Consider the following 18,771-nt stretch of genomic DNA (forward strand, 5'->3'; position numbering starts at 1 on the left):
AAATATCGAATGACAATACCCCAAATGATTTGGAGACGCAGGTATTCGACTGGGGTGTACAAAGTTAAAATCACACAACAACAGGTTATCCACAACCACCTGATGAAGGAGCAGTGCTCCGAAAGCTAGTGCTTCCAAATAAACCTGTTGCACTATGGCCTGGTGTTGTGTGATTTTTAACCTAACTTTACCCCAAATGGCAGTCTCGTATGTTGGTACAAAGCCTTACGGGTATTAATTGTAGCATACTTCTGGGAATCCTCATCTGAACACATGACTCATGTCTAGCTTCGTGAAGAACAGCCCCCTGCCAGTTTTGTGTATAAATCCTCTATCCAAGGGATTGGATATTTATCCAGTTGTGAAAAGCTGCTTACTGTTGTTTAAACTCCCCACAAAGGCAAACCAACCTGTCAGGCTTCACAATCAGTACAACAAGCACTGCCCATTCCACAAACTGCACTGGTTTGTTGATTCCCTCTCTGACAAGCCTCTTGATTTCTGCCTATAATTTTGCCCATAAGGCAAATGGCAATAGGCATGCCTTGCAGAACCTTGGAATTACTTTCTGGCCAATTGTAATGTGACCTTGGCTCCTTTTTTAGCCCCTAGACCTTCCTGAAAAACTTCCAGGTATTCAATTAAGAATTCACTAAGGCAACCATTTGCTAATCGAAAAATATTGAGCCAATCTAGGTGAACTTCTCGCAATCAATTTCGCCCCATCAAGTTTGGGCCCAAGCCTTTCCTTACAGTAACTGCTAACTTAACCAGCTGCTTTTCATAAGGGACTGGAACCAACACTGTACCCTTTGTCTGTAAAGATTCCCTAGTAAAGGTTCTCAATCTAGCCAAGAGCTGGCACAAACATAAGGGATGGAGTCCTGAGCGAACTTTGCTAAAAACTAGTCCTGTAATCACTAAAATGACTGGGTTGGTGTTGACCTCCATTAGAACTATATGATCATTTAAGCCGATATTAATCTTGATCAGTTCTGATTCAGATGTTGATAAGCACTATGACTGTTCCAAACCAGCTGCAGGTGGGATTTCCAGAGTGTGCACTCTCCTGGATATCAGCCTATGAGTTCTCTTACTCAGTTTAGGTTTAGTGGGACTCTTTTGCTGCCTGGGGTCCACATACCAGCAGCAATTACAATGGACTGCTGGCCTGGATCCTGAAGATCGTATGGCTGAGGCTTGACTTTGTTCTGGGGGTTTGCTTTTGGCTGACGTAGACTCCCTCTATTTAGGATATATCCTGAGTAGGGCTATGCAACTGTCTTCATTTAAGTTTATTTTCCCCAAGCTCAGTCAGCTTGCTTCCATCAGAATGCCCTGCAAGCCTTATGCTCCACTTCCCGCCTTTCCCAATGACAATGCCAGTTGTAGTGCTGTTTGAAGTCCAGTTGACCTTTAGCTAGTAGGTGTTTTTGCATGGTTAATTCCACTCTCATCGCAATTGACTCCACAGAGGCTGGTATCCTGTTACAAAGTCACCCTTCATTTGCATATGAACAGCCCTTAACTTTAGTTCTGCTCCATTCAGAGTCAGCTATCAGAGTGTCAGCATCTCTGTCACTCTGCTTTTGATTTGTCAGCCAGGGCTCCCTGACTGAACCAGATTAACAGCCCCAATCAGGGAACTCACCTTCTATGTGACCTTGTTACAATCACCACAATGGAAGAAACAGAAGAAAAAGAATAAAGATAGAAATAAGAAGAGGAGAGACTGAACAAGCAACGTGAGGATGACAGGCTGGGTTATTTACTGTTAGTCATAAAGATGTACAGCAAGGAAACTGACCCTTCAGTCCAACTTGTCCATGTCAACTAGATATCCCAAATTAATCTAGTCCAGTTTGCCTCTAAACCCTTCCTATTCATATATCCATCCAGATGCCTTTTATATGTTGTAATTGTACCAGCATCCTACACTTCCTTTGGCAGATCATTCCATACATGCACCAGCCTCTGCGTGAAAAGGTTGCTCCTTAGGTTCCTTTTAAATTATTCCCCTCTCACCCTAATCCTTGCAAATAAAGAGATAGATTAGTAAACATAAAATAAAAAGTGATGACCTGTATATATAGTTTGCCTTTGGAAACGGGAAAATCATCTTTAGTGCTTTGAGGAGCGTAACCAAACAAAACAAAAGTTCAAAAATGTGCAGGTTAGGTGAATTGGCCATGATAAGTTGCCCGTAGTGTTAGGTGAAGGTGTAAATGTAGGGGAATGGGTCTGGGTGGGTTGCCCTTCAAAGGGTCATTGTGGACTAGTTGGGTCGAAAGACCTGTTTCCACACTGTAAGTAATCTAATCTAATCAAAACAACTCACACCCAGCTCAAAGTTCCTTCAGTATCATCTTTTCCCAATCAAGCAGTCACTTAAGAGTCAATATGTTTTGTTTTGATGGTTACCATGTCCTGGATTCTCAGCTCCACCTGAACCCATTGCTGGCTGCACAAGTTTGGCGGAAAGATTGATTCCACGCCAAGGCAAAATGAAGCAAATGGACCAGCGTTTCCCTTACGCTGGAGCCAGCTCTGCAGGAGAGCTTCCTCGCTAGGAATTTTCTTTCAGTCTCTACAGTCAACCTTCAGATAATTTTCCTAAGTGGAGCAGAGGATATGTGTTTGAAAAAAAACTCTGCATTCTCACTAATAGAATTTGTTTACTTTTTCTTGATTTTCTTTTAGGTTGTGCACTGAACATTTGCTTGGAGCTTTCAAACTGCTGTGAATAAGCAAAAGAAAACAAGTTGGTGGGTCTGCAGTGGGATGCATTAAGGAGCCCTTCAGGAGCACTGTTCATCAAATCTCCTGTTAGATCCTTTTGCTGGGAATGTGACCCAGTGTGCTGCTTGGCTCATCTGCCTGGTTTGAAAATCAATAAATCAAATGTCAAACCACAAGCTTTTATCTTTCGCAGAGCGGAGTATGCTGTAGCAGGGAGATGAATGTTTCTCTGCATTTGCAATTAACTGCCTTATCTTTTCCAGTGTGTTTTGTTTGGAAGACAAGTGGTCAGTTAAGGTCATTTCACAGAAAAGTTGGTATAGATAATAGCAATATTGCTATAACCTGGATCGAAAGCTAGACTCACTGCAGGTGTGTATATTTTGCAAGCTAAACACTATGGGGATAAAATTTCCAAATTTGTCACAATGGCACAACATCCTTGTAAATCCTTTTTAAAATTGTCTCTTTCCTATAGCGGGGCAACCAGAATTGTATGCAGTATTCCACAAGTATCTTCACCAAAGTCTTGTACAACCGCAACATAATGTCCAAACTCCTGTACTCAATGTTCTGATCAATGAAGGCAAGTGTGTAAAACATCTTCTTCACCACTCTGTCTATGTGTCATCACTTTCAAGAAACCATGAACCTGCATCCCGTGGTGCTTCTGTTCAACAATACTCCCCCAGGTCCTACTATTAGCTGTCTCAGTCCTGCCCTGGTTTACCTTGCCAAATTGCAACGTCTTGCAAACCTCTAAATTAAGTCTTCATTCCTGATGAAGGGCTTTTGCCCGAAACGTCGATTCTCCTGCTCCTTGGATGCTGCCTGACCTGCTGTGCATTTCCAACACCACTCTAATCTAGACTCTGGTTTCCAGCAACTGCAGTCCTCATTTTTGCCTGGTATATGGAGTGAGGCCACAGATCAGCTGTTATCTCATTGATTGGCAGAACAGTCTATTCCTATTTTATGCTCTTTTTTTATTCATTCATGGGATAAGGGCATCACTGGCTAGGCTAGCATTTATTGCCCAACTCAGAGAGCAGTTAAGAATCAGATAAGGATAGTAGATTCCTTCCCTAAAGGACATTAATGAGCCAGATGGATTTTTTATGGACAATGGAGTAATGGTTTCTTAATTCCAGATCTTTATGTATTCAATTCCACCATCTGCCATAGTGGGATTTGAACCCATGCCCCCAGAACATTACCTGGGTCTCTGGATTGACAGTCCAAGTATAATACCACTAGGCCATTGCCTCCTCTCATATTAGCCTAAACTAGTCAGTTTCTTTGAAAACGTAAACATTTTGACATACTCAAAAATTTCTACAAAGTGCCGACAACTGACCTTATATTCCTCTTCAAAACAAATAGCTTAATTCAAAGAAGTTCCTAAACTGGTACAATTGACAGAAAGTTGCTGTGATGTTTAATTTAGTTTCATGAGTAGAATGGTGGTCAGGTTCATTGAAGGGAATTGGCTTCATGTGGCGTTATTTCCACATTAGCGAAAGAGATACAGCCAACTCAGTTGATGCCTCAGATCATTATTGCAGGTTTGGCTAATTTTGTGTAAATTATTATAGACCTTAATTATTTGAACAGAAAAGGAATAGGGGTGTCTGCTGTTTAAATTTATTGGGAAAGAGGACCAAATTGGGCCCAAATTATCTTGAAAAGATGAAGAGTGACTTAATAAAGCCCTTCAAAATTATGGTAGGTGTACAAAATATGTTTTCACTTGTGGGTGACTCCTAAAATAAGGGCCATAATATCAAATAATCCCTAATTAATCCATAGGGAATTCAGGAGACACCTTGTCTAGAGAGTGATAAGAACGTAAAACCTATGACCACATGGAAGAGTTGAAACAAACATGATTTGGACATGCTGTAGATTCAATGCATTATCTGGACCGACATGATACCAATTGTTAAAGTTCACTTGAGGATGTAACTTTTGAAAAAGTTTTGTAATTTACATATGACAGAATTGAAACCAACATGGTCATTCTAACAAATTAAAGACTTAACAAACAATCCAGGTCTTTTTGAATATATAATTTTAATTACATCACACTCTAAACTTTTGCTATAAATTCTGTGTCTTATAATTTTATGCTCCACAACCGCCTGATGAAGGAGCAGTGTTCTGAAAGTTAGTGCTTCCAATTAAATCTGTTGGACTATAACCTGGTGTTGTGTGATTTTTAACCTTGAAACAAACAGATTGGATGTGTTTACAGAGAAACTGAATAAGCATATGATGGAAAAGGGACTAGCAGTTGAATGATGGGGACCATCTTAACTGGAGAATAAATACCTGCCTAGAATAATTGGACCAAATCAAAGTGGTTGCTTTTGTATCCTCTCTGATTTACGATATTGATCTCAACATTGCAGATGACGTGAAGATTGGTGGAATTGCTGATAGTGCCAATGGTTGTGAAAGGATACAACAGGATATAGGTAGGTTGTTGACTTGGGCACAGAAATGGCAGATGGAGTTTAATCCAGACAAATGCAAGGTGATGCACTTTGAAGGATAACATTTGTGAATTTTACTGTAAATGGCAGAACCCATAGGAACATTAATATACAGACAGATCTGGGTGTGCAGGTCTACAGTTCCCTAAAGGTGGCAACACAGGTGGCCAAGATGATTAAGAAGGCATATGGCATGCTTGCCTTCATCATCTGAGGCATGGAGTACAAGAGTTGGCAAACCATGTTGCAGCTATATAAAACCCTTTTATGGCCACTTTTGGAGTATTGTGTGCAGTTTTGGTTGCCATACTACCAAAAGGATGTGGAAGCTTTGGAGAGAGGGCAGAGAAGGTTCATCAGGATGTTGCCTGGTCTCAAGGGTATTGGTTATGAGGAAAGATTAAAAAGACTAGGAATGTTTTCACTGGAAAGACAGCAGCCAAGAGGAGACCTGATAGAGGTCTACAAAATCATGAAAACCATAGATAGGGTGGATAGTCAGATGCATTTTCTGAGAGTTGAAGTTTCAATTACGAGGGGGCACAGGTTCACGGTGCGAGGGGGAAAGTTTAATGGAGATGTAAACTCTCTTTTCATGCAGAGAGTTGTAGGAGCCTGGAATGCCCTGCCAGAAGAAATGGTGGAAGTAGGCACTTTGGCAACTTTTAAAAGGCCTATGGATGGTTACACGCATTGGGAGGGAATAGAGGGATATGGACTGAAAAAGGGCAGAAGGGCTGGTTTTTAGCGTAATTAGGGCATGATGAGCGGCATAGGCTTGGAGGGCCGTAAGGCCTGTTCCTGTGCTGTATGTCTCGTTTGATCTTTGTTCTTTAATTCTGGGCCATTTCTTATATTGTATTGAACATGTTATATCAGGGGATTGTGTGAGGAAAGCTATCTTTCCTACTTTGAATTGGCAAACACAAAAGATTTAGCTCAGGGATTTTGCAGTTGAGAATGGTATTGGCAGTCAGAGTAAGCAGCGTATAGGTTCCTGTGCTGGGAACCCTGGAACGGGAACTGTCTACAGCATGGTGTGGGCTGGGAACCCTGGAACGGGACACTGTCTGCAGCATGGTGTGGGCTAGGAATCCTGGAACGGGACACTGTCTGCAGCATGGTGTGGGCTAGGAATCCTGGAACGGGACACTGTCTACAGCATGGTGTGGGCTGGGAACCCTGAAACGGGACACTGTCTGCAGCATGGTGTGGGCTAGGAATCCTGGAACGGGACACTGTCTACAGCATGGTGTGGGCTAGGAACCCTGGAGCGGGACACTGTCTGCAGCATGGTGTGGGCTGGGAACCCTGGAACGGGACACTGTCTGCAGCATGGTGTGGGCTAGGAACCTTGGAACGGGACACTGTCTACAGCATGGTGTGGGCTAGGAATCCTGGAACGGGACACTGTCTGCAGCATGGTGTGGGCTGGGAATCCTGGAACGGGACACTCTCTGCAACATGACATGGGCCAGGAATTCCGGAACAGGACACTCTATGCCGCATGGCATGGGCTGGGAATTCCGGAACAGGACACACTCTGCAGCATGGTGTGTGCTGGGAATCCGGGAACAGGAAACTCCCTGCAGCAGGGTGTGTGCTGGGAATCAGGGAACAGGACACTTCCTGCAGCATGGTGTGTGCTGGGAATCCCAGAACGGGACACTCTCTGCAGCGTGGTGTGTGCTGGGAATCAGGGAACAGGACACTTCCTGCAGCGTGGTGTGCACTGGGAATCTGGGAACAGGACACTCCCTGCAGCGTGGTGTGGGCTGGGAATCCGGGAGCATATCACTCTCTGCAGCATGGTGTGGGCTGGGAATCCCAGAACGGGACACTGTCTGCAGCATGGTGTAGGCTGGGAAGTTGTGGTCCAGCTTCCTGGTCCATCACAGTAGATAAGAGTAATGAGTAAAACAGTGCAGCCTCTCCACACCCTGTTAACCCCCCATTTTAACCCATGCTCCCTTTGAGCTTCTCATACCCATCCTCACCCTAGTCTCCATAAAAATGCCTGTAGATCTCTCAAAATGCAAAAATAAATTAATGAGTGATATGGATAGGATAAATACCCAAGATCTTTTCCCTGGGGTGGGGAGGTCCAGAACTAGAGGGCACAGGGTGAGAGGGGAAAGATTTAAATGGGACCTAAGGGGTAACTATTTCACACAAAGGCTGGTGCATATATGTAATGAAATGCCAGAGGAATTGGCGGAGGCTGGTATAAAAACAGCATTTAAAAGACATCTGGATGGGTATATGAATAGCAAAAGTTTAGATGGCTATGGACCAAGTGCTGGCAAAAGAGGCTAGATTAATTTAAGATACCTGGTCATCCGAGATGGACTGAAGGGTCTGCTTCCTTGCTGTACATCCCTCTGACTCTATGACTATAATTGGCCTTTGAAAGATACTGCCCCTCGTAAGCTCTGACTCTGAGTGACATGGATACACATATAGATCTCCCAGTGAGCTATTCATCTTGAAGCATTTAGCCATGTCCAGTTTAAAGCACACTAATGGGTTTATCAGGATATAAGCCAGAAAGGCTTCCCATTGGCTGCTTCCATGAGAATCATGAAGAATTTGAGCCAGTCATCTTTAAATTGATGTTGGTGGTTTTCAATACCAGCCGACCAGCGGCCATGACCCTTTCCCATTGTGGTGAAAAGGAGGGTTCTGGAATCTGGTGCTCGGAGAGACGGCTGTTTGAGCCATTCACTGGAATACCTGGTCAATCAGGGCACTACTAGTGAAAGCAATCAGCGACATGAATACATCTCAATAGCATTTAGTCAACTGAATATAACTGAATTGCATTTACTCTGGACGTATTGATATCATTGCAACCAGGAGAGGAAGACTTATGGGTCACCTCTTGGTCATTTGCAACAAACTTCTTTTTCTTTTTCAGCATGTAGTTCAATTCACAGTTCAATTCAACTTGCTTCAGTAGATGCAAAAATGAAGATGAGTCAATTCCAAGCTTTTCTTGAGTGAGAGTTTTTTTATTATCTGCTACCTTAAAAATATAATAGAATATGACGTCACACACACAGACATGCAATCGCGCACACACACACGCGTGTACAGAAATAAAGGAAAAGTGGGGGATGGGTGCCTGGTTGAGACAGGAAGGTAAAGGCAAATCCAGTGACAGATTTTGTGCATCCCTTGGGTCTAAGAATGAGTTACCCCATTCCAGTTGTTTAGCTGTTGTCCCGATTCTTTGGAAATTGCAAAGTTTGCAGATTTTGGGTTCTCAATGATCAGTGTTCTTTTCCAAATTGTGTTTGCATTATTGCTGGTTTTTGTGATTGACATCGAGATAGAGAAGAGTTTCCAGTTTCTTTGTTGTTATCAGTCCATCTTACTTCCTCTCTTTGTTTCTCAAAATTTCATATTGATTTGGTGTTCCTTTTGCGGATTCTGTGATATCATTTCATTTCAAGCTGGAGAGTTTTAGGTAACCTTTCAGGTAACCTTTCAAATCTCAATATGAGCAGCTATTACACAAATGTGACTAAAGCAAGAGATGTGAGTTTATTGACACCCCACTGAATTTCAGTGCCTAGATTAAAACTGTAATTATGAGATTGTAGTTTTTGCAGCAGTCACGTGGGTTGTTTAGTGTTGTCAGGTGATCACAGCAGCCATTTTAGGTCAGCAGTTTTCTTTCTAAAACCATTTGCTTTAGTTCATGAGAACCTCAGGTGTTAAAGTGAGGCAATGGAAGTTGAACATTGATAGTCCATTTCCATGACAATTCTGTCTGGATTTATTTTTGAAATGTATGCATTTTGGGTCAATCTTGCTTTTGTAAGGATACCTGTTTGGAAATGAGTGGCAAACAGGATTTTGGGACCAAAGGAATCTCAAGGTCTCAAAAGAGAGTGACAAGAGACTCGATCTTACTGCAAACAAAAAGAATCTTGAAATTAGGTCTGATCCACATCTTGGATCAAATTATATGATTATGATTTAAACTGTGATTGTAAAGAGAGAACAGATGGTCGCAATAAACAGAAGACTGGATTGAGAGCATTGATCAGGGGAAAGAAAATGTTTTCGCACACAGTGGTAGACATATAGACTCCAATATTTCTGACTCTGGGAGGGCTAACAGCATGGATTTGATGGAAGGTTAGGGGTTTGCTGGAATTTGATGCATGACCCAGTTCTCTCAGCTCTCCGTTCTTCCCTACCCACAAACACACATTCCAATTGGAGCAGCAAGTATTCCTTATTCCTCCCCTTCATCCTGAAATTACTCAAAGAGTCTAGAGACTGGTGGGCTGACATTCCTCACCAGAAATGCCAGCAGTGCTGTCTTTTTTGTGGCCAGCCTGAAGTAAGTCTGCATGACGAAGGCATATTGTAGAAAGACAGAAAGAGAAACCACAAGGACATGCCACATTTAATTAGCCACAAGGCAACTGGTGAATCTCTGTTTTTAACAGCCAAGATGAAGAAAGAATTTGTCTCCAAAGTTGGTAGGACATATACAATCAATGGTACGGCCCTGGGTAGTGTTGTAGAACAGAGAGACCTAGGGGTTCAGGTACATAGTTCTTTGAAGTTTACATCACAGATTTAAGAAAGTACTTAACACGTTTACCTTCATTGCTGAGAACTTTGAGTATAGGAGTGGGGACATCATGCTGAGGTTGTACAAGATGTTGGGGAGACATCTTCTGGAGTATTGTTTGCAGTTCTGGTCACCCTCTGCTATCAGAAGGATATTATTAAATTGGAGGGGGTTCAAGAAAGGTTTACCAGGGTGTTGCCGGGCGTGAAGGGTTTGAGTTATAAAAATAGGCTGGAAAGGCTGGGACTTTTTTGCACTGGAGTATAGGAGATTGAGGGGTGACTTTATAGAGGTGTATAAAATCATGAGAGGCATAGATAATGTGAATAGTCAGGGTCTTTTTCCAGGGTGGGGAAGCTCAAAACCAGGGGATTAAGGGGACTGTCACTAAGGTGAGAGGTGAAAGTTTTAAGAAGACCTGAGGGGGACCTTTTTTACACAGAGTGGTGGATGCAGGTACAGTTACAATATTCAAAAGACATTTGGGTGAGAACATGAATAGGAAAGGTTTGGAATAATATGGGCCAAACACAGGCAATTGGAACTAGTTTATTTTGGGAACATGTTCAGCGTGGACTAGTTGGACCAAAGGGTCTGTTTCCATGCTGTATGACTTATGACTTGATGACTGTATGTAAGGTTGAATGCCCAGGACTGTTAAACAATGTAGCGTTGTTTCAGGGTGAACATAGGGCAATAGAGCACCTGTGGAGTTGAAAGCCAGTCCTGTTAGAAATGATGCAGTCACCCATCTGTTTATTCATTCTTTCCCAAGGACTACAGATTGCTCAATAACTTGCCAGATTCCTAGCGGGACAAAGATAATTTAGAAAACTGACCTTGTTGAACTTCTTATACTTGTGGATGAAGTAACCTGAAAGTTTGTTGGAACAGTCAATATAAATGCGTTCCAACAAATAATGAAGAAATTGGTCACAAAATTTAGTTACAAAGTGCCCCTATCTTCAGTGTTATGTGCTTCATTCCTAGTCCAAAATGGCGTCCTTGTCAGGCATGCACAGCAGAACCAGGTGCCATTTTCGTTATGTCATTAGTGTAACTGCTGGGAGTGTACATGAGACGTGGGTGTCGCTGGCTGGACCAGCATTTATTGCCTATCCCTAGTTGAGTTGAGCAGGTAGTGGGGATTTCCCTTCTTAAACTGTCACAGTCCATGTGCTGTAGGTTGATTCACATTAAGATGAGGGAGGGAATTCCAGGATTTTGATCCAGCAACAGTGAAGGAACAACAATTTATATCTGTGAGGATGGTGAGTGGCTTGGAGGAAAACTGCAGATGTTGGTATTCGTATGTATCTGCTGCCCTTGTCCTTCTAGTTGGAAGAGATCACAGTTTTGGAAGTCTTTTGGTAAATTCCTGCAGTACATCTTCTAGATGGCATGCAGAGTTGCTACTGAGCATTAGTGGGGGAGGGGAAGGACAATTGGTGCTGCTTTGCCCTGGATGGTGTCATTCTTCTTGAATGTTGTTGAAGATGCACTAATCTAGGCAGTTTTCAATCACACTCCTGACTTGTACCTTGTAGATAATGGACCTGCTTTGGGGAGTCATGAGGTGAGTTACTTGTTGCAGGATTCTTAGCCCCTGATCCGCACTTGTAGCCATAGAATTTATATGTTGAGTCCAATTGAGTTTCTGTTCAATATAGATAATCTATGATGTCAGGAATTTGTCTCCTGGTGTTATCTTTGTCCTCCTTATTCACGTCATTTTTTTGAACTATTGAGTCTTGTGGTGTAGATACTTCAACAATGTGTTGGGAAGGGATTTCCAGAATTTTGACCCAATGATGCTGAAGGAATGGAGATACATTTCCATCTACGTGCAGCCCTTGTCTTTCTAGGTGGCAGAGGTTTGGGTTTTAGAAGGTGCTGTTAAAGGAGGCTTAGGGAGTAGCAGCTGTGCACAATGCTACAGTGAGCGAATGTTTAAATTGGTGGAGGATGTGTCAGTTAAGGGGGTTGCTTTGCCCTGCATTATGTTGCACATCTCTATGTGAAGAGAATTCTGTCACATTCCTGACTTGTGCCTTGTAGATGGAGAAAGTGAGGACTGCAGATGCTGGAGATCAGAGCTAAAAATGTGTTGCTGGAAAAGCGCAGCAGGTCAGGCAGCATCCAAGGAGCAGGAGAATCGACGTTTCTGACATGAGCCCTTCCTGAAGGAGGGATCATGCCCGAAACGTCGATTCTCCTGCTTCTTGGATGCTGCCTGACTTGCTGCACTTTTCCTTGTAGGTGGAGAACAGGCTTTGGGAATTCAGGAATGATAGCACCAAGATCTTCAGTTCCATGCTACAAGATTCCCAGCCTCTGACATGCCTTTGGAGGCACAGTATTTATGTGACAAGCCAGTTTCTTGTTAATGGTAACCCCCAGAATGTTGGTAGTGGGCGATTTAATGGTGATATTGCCATTGAATGTCAAGAGGCAGTGGTCTGATTGTCCGATGTTGGGAGTGGTAATTGCCTTGGTTGGCATGAATGTTCCTTGTCACTTATAAGTCCAAGCCTGATGTTATCCAGGTCTTACAGCATTTGACACTGACTGCTTCAGGATCTCTGGAATTGTGAATGGTGCTGAGCATTGTTGAATCATTGGCGAACATCCGGGCTTCTGACCTTAATGACGGAGAGAAGGTCATAAACGAAATAGCTGAAGATGTTTCAAATTAGGACAATGGATACTGCAAAGACTATTCTGGCTCTGCAAACAGTTGCATCCCTAGCTGAGCTATTCCAGGACAACTACAACACTGGAATCTACCTGGCAATGTGGAAAATTGTCCATCTGTGTACTGGCCACAAAAAGCAGGACAAATCCAACTCAGTCAATTGCCACTTCAACAGACTCTCTCAATCATCAATAAAGTGATGGAAGGTGCCACTGATAGTGCTATCAAGCTGCACAATTGTTTTATAATCATTCACAAGATATGAGTATCAGTGGCAAGGCTAATATGCCTGTCCATAACTCCATTGAGAAGGCAGATATGAGCCACCTTTTTGGAACATTTTAGTTCAACTGGTCATGTGATGCCCAATCCACAATGCTGTTGAGTGATAACACCAAGAGTCTGACCCAATGATCTGAAGAAACAGGCTTATAATTCCAAATCAAAATGGTATGTAGCTTTGAAGGGAACTCTCAAGTCGCGGTTTTTCCAAGCACTTGTTCCCTTTGTCCGTCTAAGTTGTAAAGTTTATGAGTTTGAACATTGCTGTTGTTAGAGCCTTGTTTGGGTTCTGAACAACAGTGGGGGCATTGTGGCAGAGATTGGAGCAGAAGTGGATCAGGTTCGTGTTCCACTGCCAGTTCTCTGGGATTGCAGGAATGCTGTGGGATTCTGTGAAACCCTTTGACCTTTTGTATCTGCAGCCACTGTCCAGTCGCATGAGCTTGTGGGATATTAAGCTGAGATTTCATAATTCCTGGCCCCTCTTGCAATACCTTGATATGAATCGGTTTGCACACCTTGTGCAGCAATGGAAGAGGCGTTATCAGCCATTAGGCACGGTATCATGAGGAGAGATTGAAGAAATTGGGACTGTCCTACCCAGCGAGAAGAAGGTTAAGAGCAGATTTGATTGGGGTTTTTAGAATCATGTGTAGGCTGGACAGGGTGAAGCTCATAAAAGAATCACGAACAAGAAGGCAAAGCTTTAAAGTGGTGTTCAATTAAAGCAAAAAACTTCAACTTTTTGAATTGTTAGGGTATAGAGTGCATGTACTGGAAATGTGGTGGAGGTCGGGTCAGGTCAATTCAGCATTCAAGAGGACCTTGGATGATGTTCTAAATCTTCAACTTGTTTAGTGATAGGGGGAGAAAACAGGAGATTGGCACGAGGTAATAGAGCTGGTCCAGGCACAATGGGCCAAATTTGTGAAAACATTCTTGAGTAGATCATGCGAGATCAAATAGGTGCTTGGTAACACAGTTCTTAATCACAGCTGAAAAAAAGACGCATTTGTTGAAGCTTTTCATTTTTTACTCGCCTTGCGGTAGAAGTATTGGTCTTTCTTCCAGTTTGGTAATTCTTGCACTTATCAGAATAATTCGCAAGACAAAACGTTTGAAGAGAATGTGCTCTTTTCTATAAACACTGAAATGTTACCTCATCAGGTTTGAGAATATTTAAGACTGTGATAGATAGGTTCTTGAGTATCACGGGTTACGGGGGAGAAAGCGAGAGCATAGGGTTGAGAAAGTTATCAGCTTATTGTAGTTGTCAGCAGACCTGTCATGTTGAAGGGGAATTGCCTTTGCTCAGGGGTGCCTGGAACAGTACATCAAAGCATAGAATAAGAATTGTCTCCTCGTTAATTTACTGGAATTCTTTGAGGCCATTACGAGCATAGTGGACATGGGAACTGGTGGATGTGGTGCATCTGGATTTCCTGAAGCATTTGACAATGTGCTGCACAAAAGGCTGCCACATAAGATAAAGGTGCACAGTATTATGGGTAATGTATTAGCATGGATAGAAGTTTGCTTAACTAACAGAAAGCAAGAGTGGGGATAAATTGTTGTTTTTCTGGTTGATGATCAGTGGCTAGTGGTATGCCTCAGGGATCAGTATTGGAACTGCAATTATTTACAATTTATATAGTGATTTAGAGTTGGGGACCAAGTGTATTGTGTCAAAGTTTGCAGATGACATTAAAATGATTGGTAGAGCAAACTGTCAGAGGATACTGAAAGTCTGTGGAGGAAAATAAAGAGGGATATCTTTAGATAGATAAAGAGAGTGGGCAAGGGCTGGTAGTTGCAGCAGTTGGTAAATGTGAGATCATTTATTTTGGTAGCAATAACAGCCTATTATTTAAATGGTGGAAAATTGCAGCATGCTGCTGTGCAGAGGGACTTGGGTGTCCTCGTGCATGAATCACAACAAGTTGGTTTACAGGTGCAGCAGGTAATTAAGAAGGCAAATGGAATATTGTCCTTCATTGGTAGAGGATGGACTTTAAAAATAGGGAGGTTATGCTGTAGCTGTGTAGGGTACTGGTGAGGCCACACCTGGATTACTGTGTGAAGTGTTGGTCTTCTTACTTAAAAAAGGATGCCCTGGTACTGGACGGGGAACAGAGTCAATTCAGAAGGTTGATTCCAGAGTTGAGAGGGTTGACGTGTGAGGAGAGATTGAGTAGGCTGGGACTATACTCATTGGAATTTAGAAGAATGAGGGGGGCTCTTACAGAAACATATAAAATTAAGAAGGGAATAGATAAGGCAGAAGCAGGGAGGTTGTTTCCTCTCGTGGGTAAAACTAGAACTAGGAGGCATAGCCTCAAAGTAAGAGGGAGCAGATTTAGGACTGAGTTAAGGAACTTGTTCACCCAAAGGGTTGTGAATCTGTGGAGTTCCCTGCCTGGTGAAGCAGTTGAGGCGATCTTGTTGAATGCTTTTAAGGCAAAAATGGATAGATTTTTGAACAGTAAATTCATTCATGAAGTCAGGAAGTATGGAATACAGGGAGATTTAGCTATCTGGATTCAGAATTGGTTGGCTGACAGAAGGCAGAGAGTGGTTGTGGATCGAACGTATTCTGCCTGGAGGTCAGTGATGAGTAGGGTCCCGCTGGGCTCTGTTCTTGGGCCACTGCTCTTTGTAGTTTTTATAAATGACTTGGTTGAGGAGGTTGAGGGGTGGGATAGTAAATTTGCAGATGACACAAAGGCTGGAGGTGCCATCGATAGTATCGAGGGCTATTGCAGGCTGCAGCGCGACATAGACAGGATGCAGAGCTGGGCTGAGAAATGGCAGATGGAGTTCAACCTGGATAAGTGCGAAGTGATGCATTTTGGAAGGTCAAACTCGAATCCTGAATAAAGGATTAAAAACAGGATTCTTGGCAGTGTGGAAGAACAGAGGGATCTGGGTGTGCAAGTACACAGATCCTTCAAAGTTGCCACCTAAGTGGATAGGATTGTTAAGAAAGCATATGGTGTTTTGGCTTTCATTAACAGGGGGAATTGAGTTTAAGAGCCGCGAGGTTTTGCTACAGCTCTACAAGTCTCTGGTGAGACCACACTTGGAATATTGTGTCCAGTTCTGGTCGCCCTACTATAGGAAAGATAGAGGTTTTGAAGAGGGTGCAAAGAAGGTTTACCAGGATGCTGCCTGGACTGGAGGGCTTGCCTTTTGAAGAAAAGTTGAATAAGCTTGGACTTTTCTCTCTGGAGAGGGGGAAGAGAGGAGACCTGATCGAGGTATACAAGATAATGAGAGGAATAGATAGAGTCAATAGCCAGAGACTTCTCCCCAGGGCAGGACTGACTGGTATGAGGGGTCATAGTTAAGACATTAGGAGAAAGGTATAGAGGGAACGTCAGAGGTAGGTTCTTTACGCAGACAGTTGTGAATGCACGGAATGCATTGCCAGCGGTGGTGGTGGAAGCAGAGTCATTGGGGACATTTAAGCGACTGCTGGACATGCACATGGATAGCAGTGAGTTGAGGGGTGTGTAGGTTAACTTATTATATTTTAATTAGGATTAAACCTCGGCACAACATCGTGGGCCTATGGGCCTGTTTTGCACTGTACTTTTCTATGTTCTATGAATAAAGATTATGGTAAGCGGGCAGGTAAGTGGAGCCCAGTCCACAAAACGATCAACCATGAACTTATTGAATGGTGGAGAAGGCTCAATGGGCCAGATGGCTTATTCCTGCTCTTATTTTTCATGTTCTTATGTTCTTATAATGGATGGAGAGCGAATGATAAGCAGCACACCTACCACCTTGACTATTTTTGCCCTGTAGAAGGCTGTTTTCCTCCTGGAAGGAAAAGGCAAATGTGTCATTATGGAAGGTGAAAATGGGTGGCACAGCTATTACTGTTGGCGCACGTGGGGAGACATCACAGAGGGTATGCAGGGTTAGTGGTGTCTATGGTTGGATGAGGGTGAAGAGAAAGATATCGCAGACAATGGGAGAGTAATAGAGCTTGAGCCTTGGTGGGGGCAGGGTGGAGAAGAAGAGATAGAGTGAACATGAGCTACTGGACAGAAGATGCCAGCATTTACGTTGATGGACATTGTCCTTCTTCCTGCACTGCTGGTCATTCCTCCGGTCAGCTGAGACTGCACTGACTCAGAGCCAGTGGGATTTGGACCAGGCTGTTGTCATCAAATGATGTGACTTTTATTGCTGGCCCTGGGGGAAGAGGAAGCCCCATTGTATACCACCCAGTCCAGCTGGAACTCTAGGACCCTGCCTGCAGTACAGGGTACAGATTTACCCTTCCTGCCATACCCAGGGCAAACATCTGCAGCTGGATTCCCATCTAATTCTGGTTTGGGGAGAAAACAGGATTTGGGACAAAATTGGATCATTCTTTTGAAGAGCTGGTTCTAGCACCAAGGGCCAAATGGCCTCCTGCAATTCTATATCAATTAAACTGAGTGACATCAGGGTGTGCTCATTTACAGAATAGCTATAAAGTGAGAGGGCATGTGTATAAAAGTGATGAATGATCCAGGTCCTTGTTTCATGTGGTTAAGCTGACCAAATAAAGTTAATTGAAGTCTCAAAAAGGCTGGTGTTTATTTTCAGAGGAATGGATTGGAGAAACTGATGAGTAATGTTAAACTTGTATAGGTCTTTAGATAGACCATACTTGGAGTATTACGAACAGTTCCGGTCTCTATCTTTTGAAAGAATGGGAAAAATACTTTTTTATTCCAGCATGGGGCATGGAAGTCTCTGACCAGGCCAGCATTTGTTGCTCATCCCTAACTGACCTTGAACTGATTGACCATTTTCTCTTAATATGGTTAAGAGTCAACCAAATTGTTGTGGATCTGGAGTCACATGTAAGTCAGTCTAGGTAAGGATGGTGGATTTCAGCCCCTAAAGAGCATTAGTTGAACAATCAACCATGGTTATGGTTACACAGTCATCATTACAATAGCTTTCTTTTCCACAGTGTAAAAAGGAAACCCATGGGGGGAAACGAGAAGTTAAAACAAAAATCCTAAGGCCTCACAAACTGTTGACTCTAGAGGTTTTGGTAGACTGCTGTCCACCTCGGCCTTACAACCTCTCTGTCCGAGGGTAATATAGTTAGGAATGATATTACTAACATAGCACCAGCTACAGAAATTACACATGTTAGAAAACATTGAACAGAAGCAGAAATTGAGTTGTAACTTCAGACCTCATGGTAATGGCATTAGACTAGTGATCTCACGGTCTGCTCTAATGCACTGAGGACATGAGTTGAAATCCCAATATGGCAGCTGGAATATAAATTGAATCAACAAATCTGCATTTCAAAGCTAAACTCAGTAATGGTGACCATGACAACTATCATTGTTTGTCCTAAGAAAGAAATGTGGTTTAAAGTGCCCTTCAGGGAAAGAAATCTGTCATCCTTTCCCAGTCTAGTTAACACATGACTCCATGACTGAAACAATGTACCTCCCTGTAAAATAGCTTAGCAAGCCACTTGGTTCAAAGGCATTTAGGGGTGCACAACAAATGCTGACTGGCATGCTGGAAATGCCGACACTCAACCGGTAAAGTCTTGTCTAATAAAGATTATAAACTAAGGAGGGTGACAGCAAGATGGTAAATCCAGAGACCGAGATAATGTTCTGAAGACACAGGTTCAAATTCTACTAAGGCAGATGGTGGAAGTTGAATTCAGTAAAAGTCTGAAATTAAGAGTCCAATGATGACCATGAATTCATTGTTAATTGTTGAAAAGCCTATCTAGTTCACTAATGGCCATCCTTGCCTGTTCTAGCCTACATGTAACTTCAGACCCACAGCAATGTGGTTGACTCTCAACTTCCCAGATAACTAGTCAGATACATTAGGAACAGTGAATTTTGAGAAGATTTGTAGCTCAGGTTGAGGTTCTGGATGTAGGTTTGCTCGTTGAGTGGAAACTGAATCTTCCAGCTCAGCGAACCTAC

Source organism: Chiloscyllium punctatum, chromosome 1, assembly GCF_047496795.1.
Source record: "Chiloscyllium punctatum isolate Juve2018m chromosome 1, sChiPun1.3, whole genome shotgun sequence".
Classification (NCBI taxonomy): domain Eukaryota; kingdom Metazoa; phylum Chordata; class Chondrichthyes; order Orectolobiformes; family Hemiscylliidae; genus Chiloscyllium; species Chiloscyllium punctatum.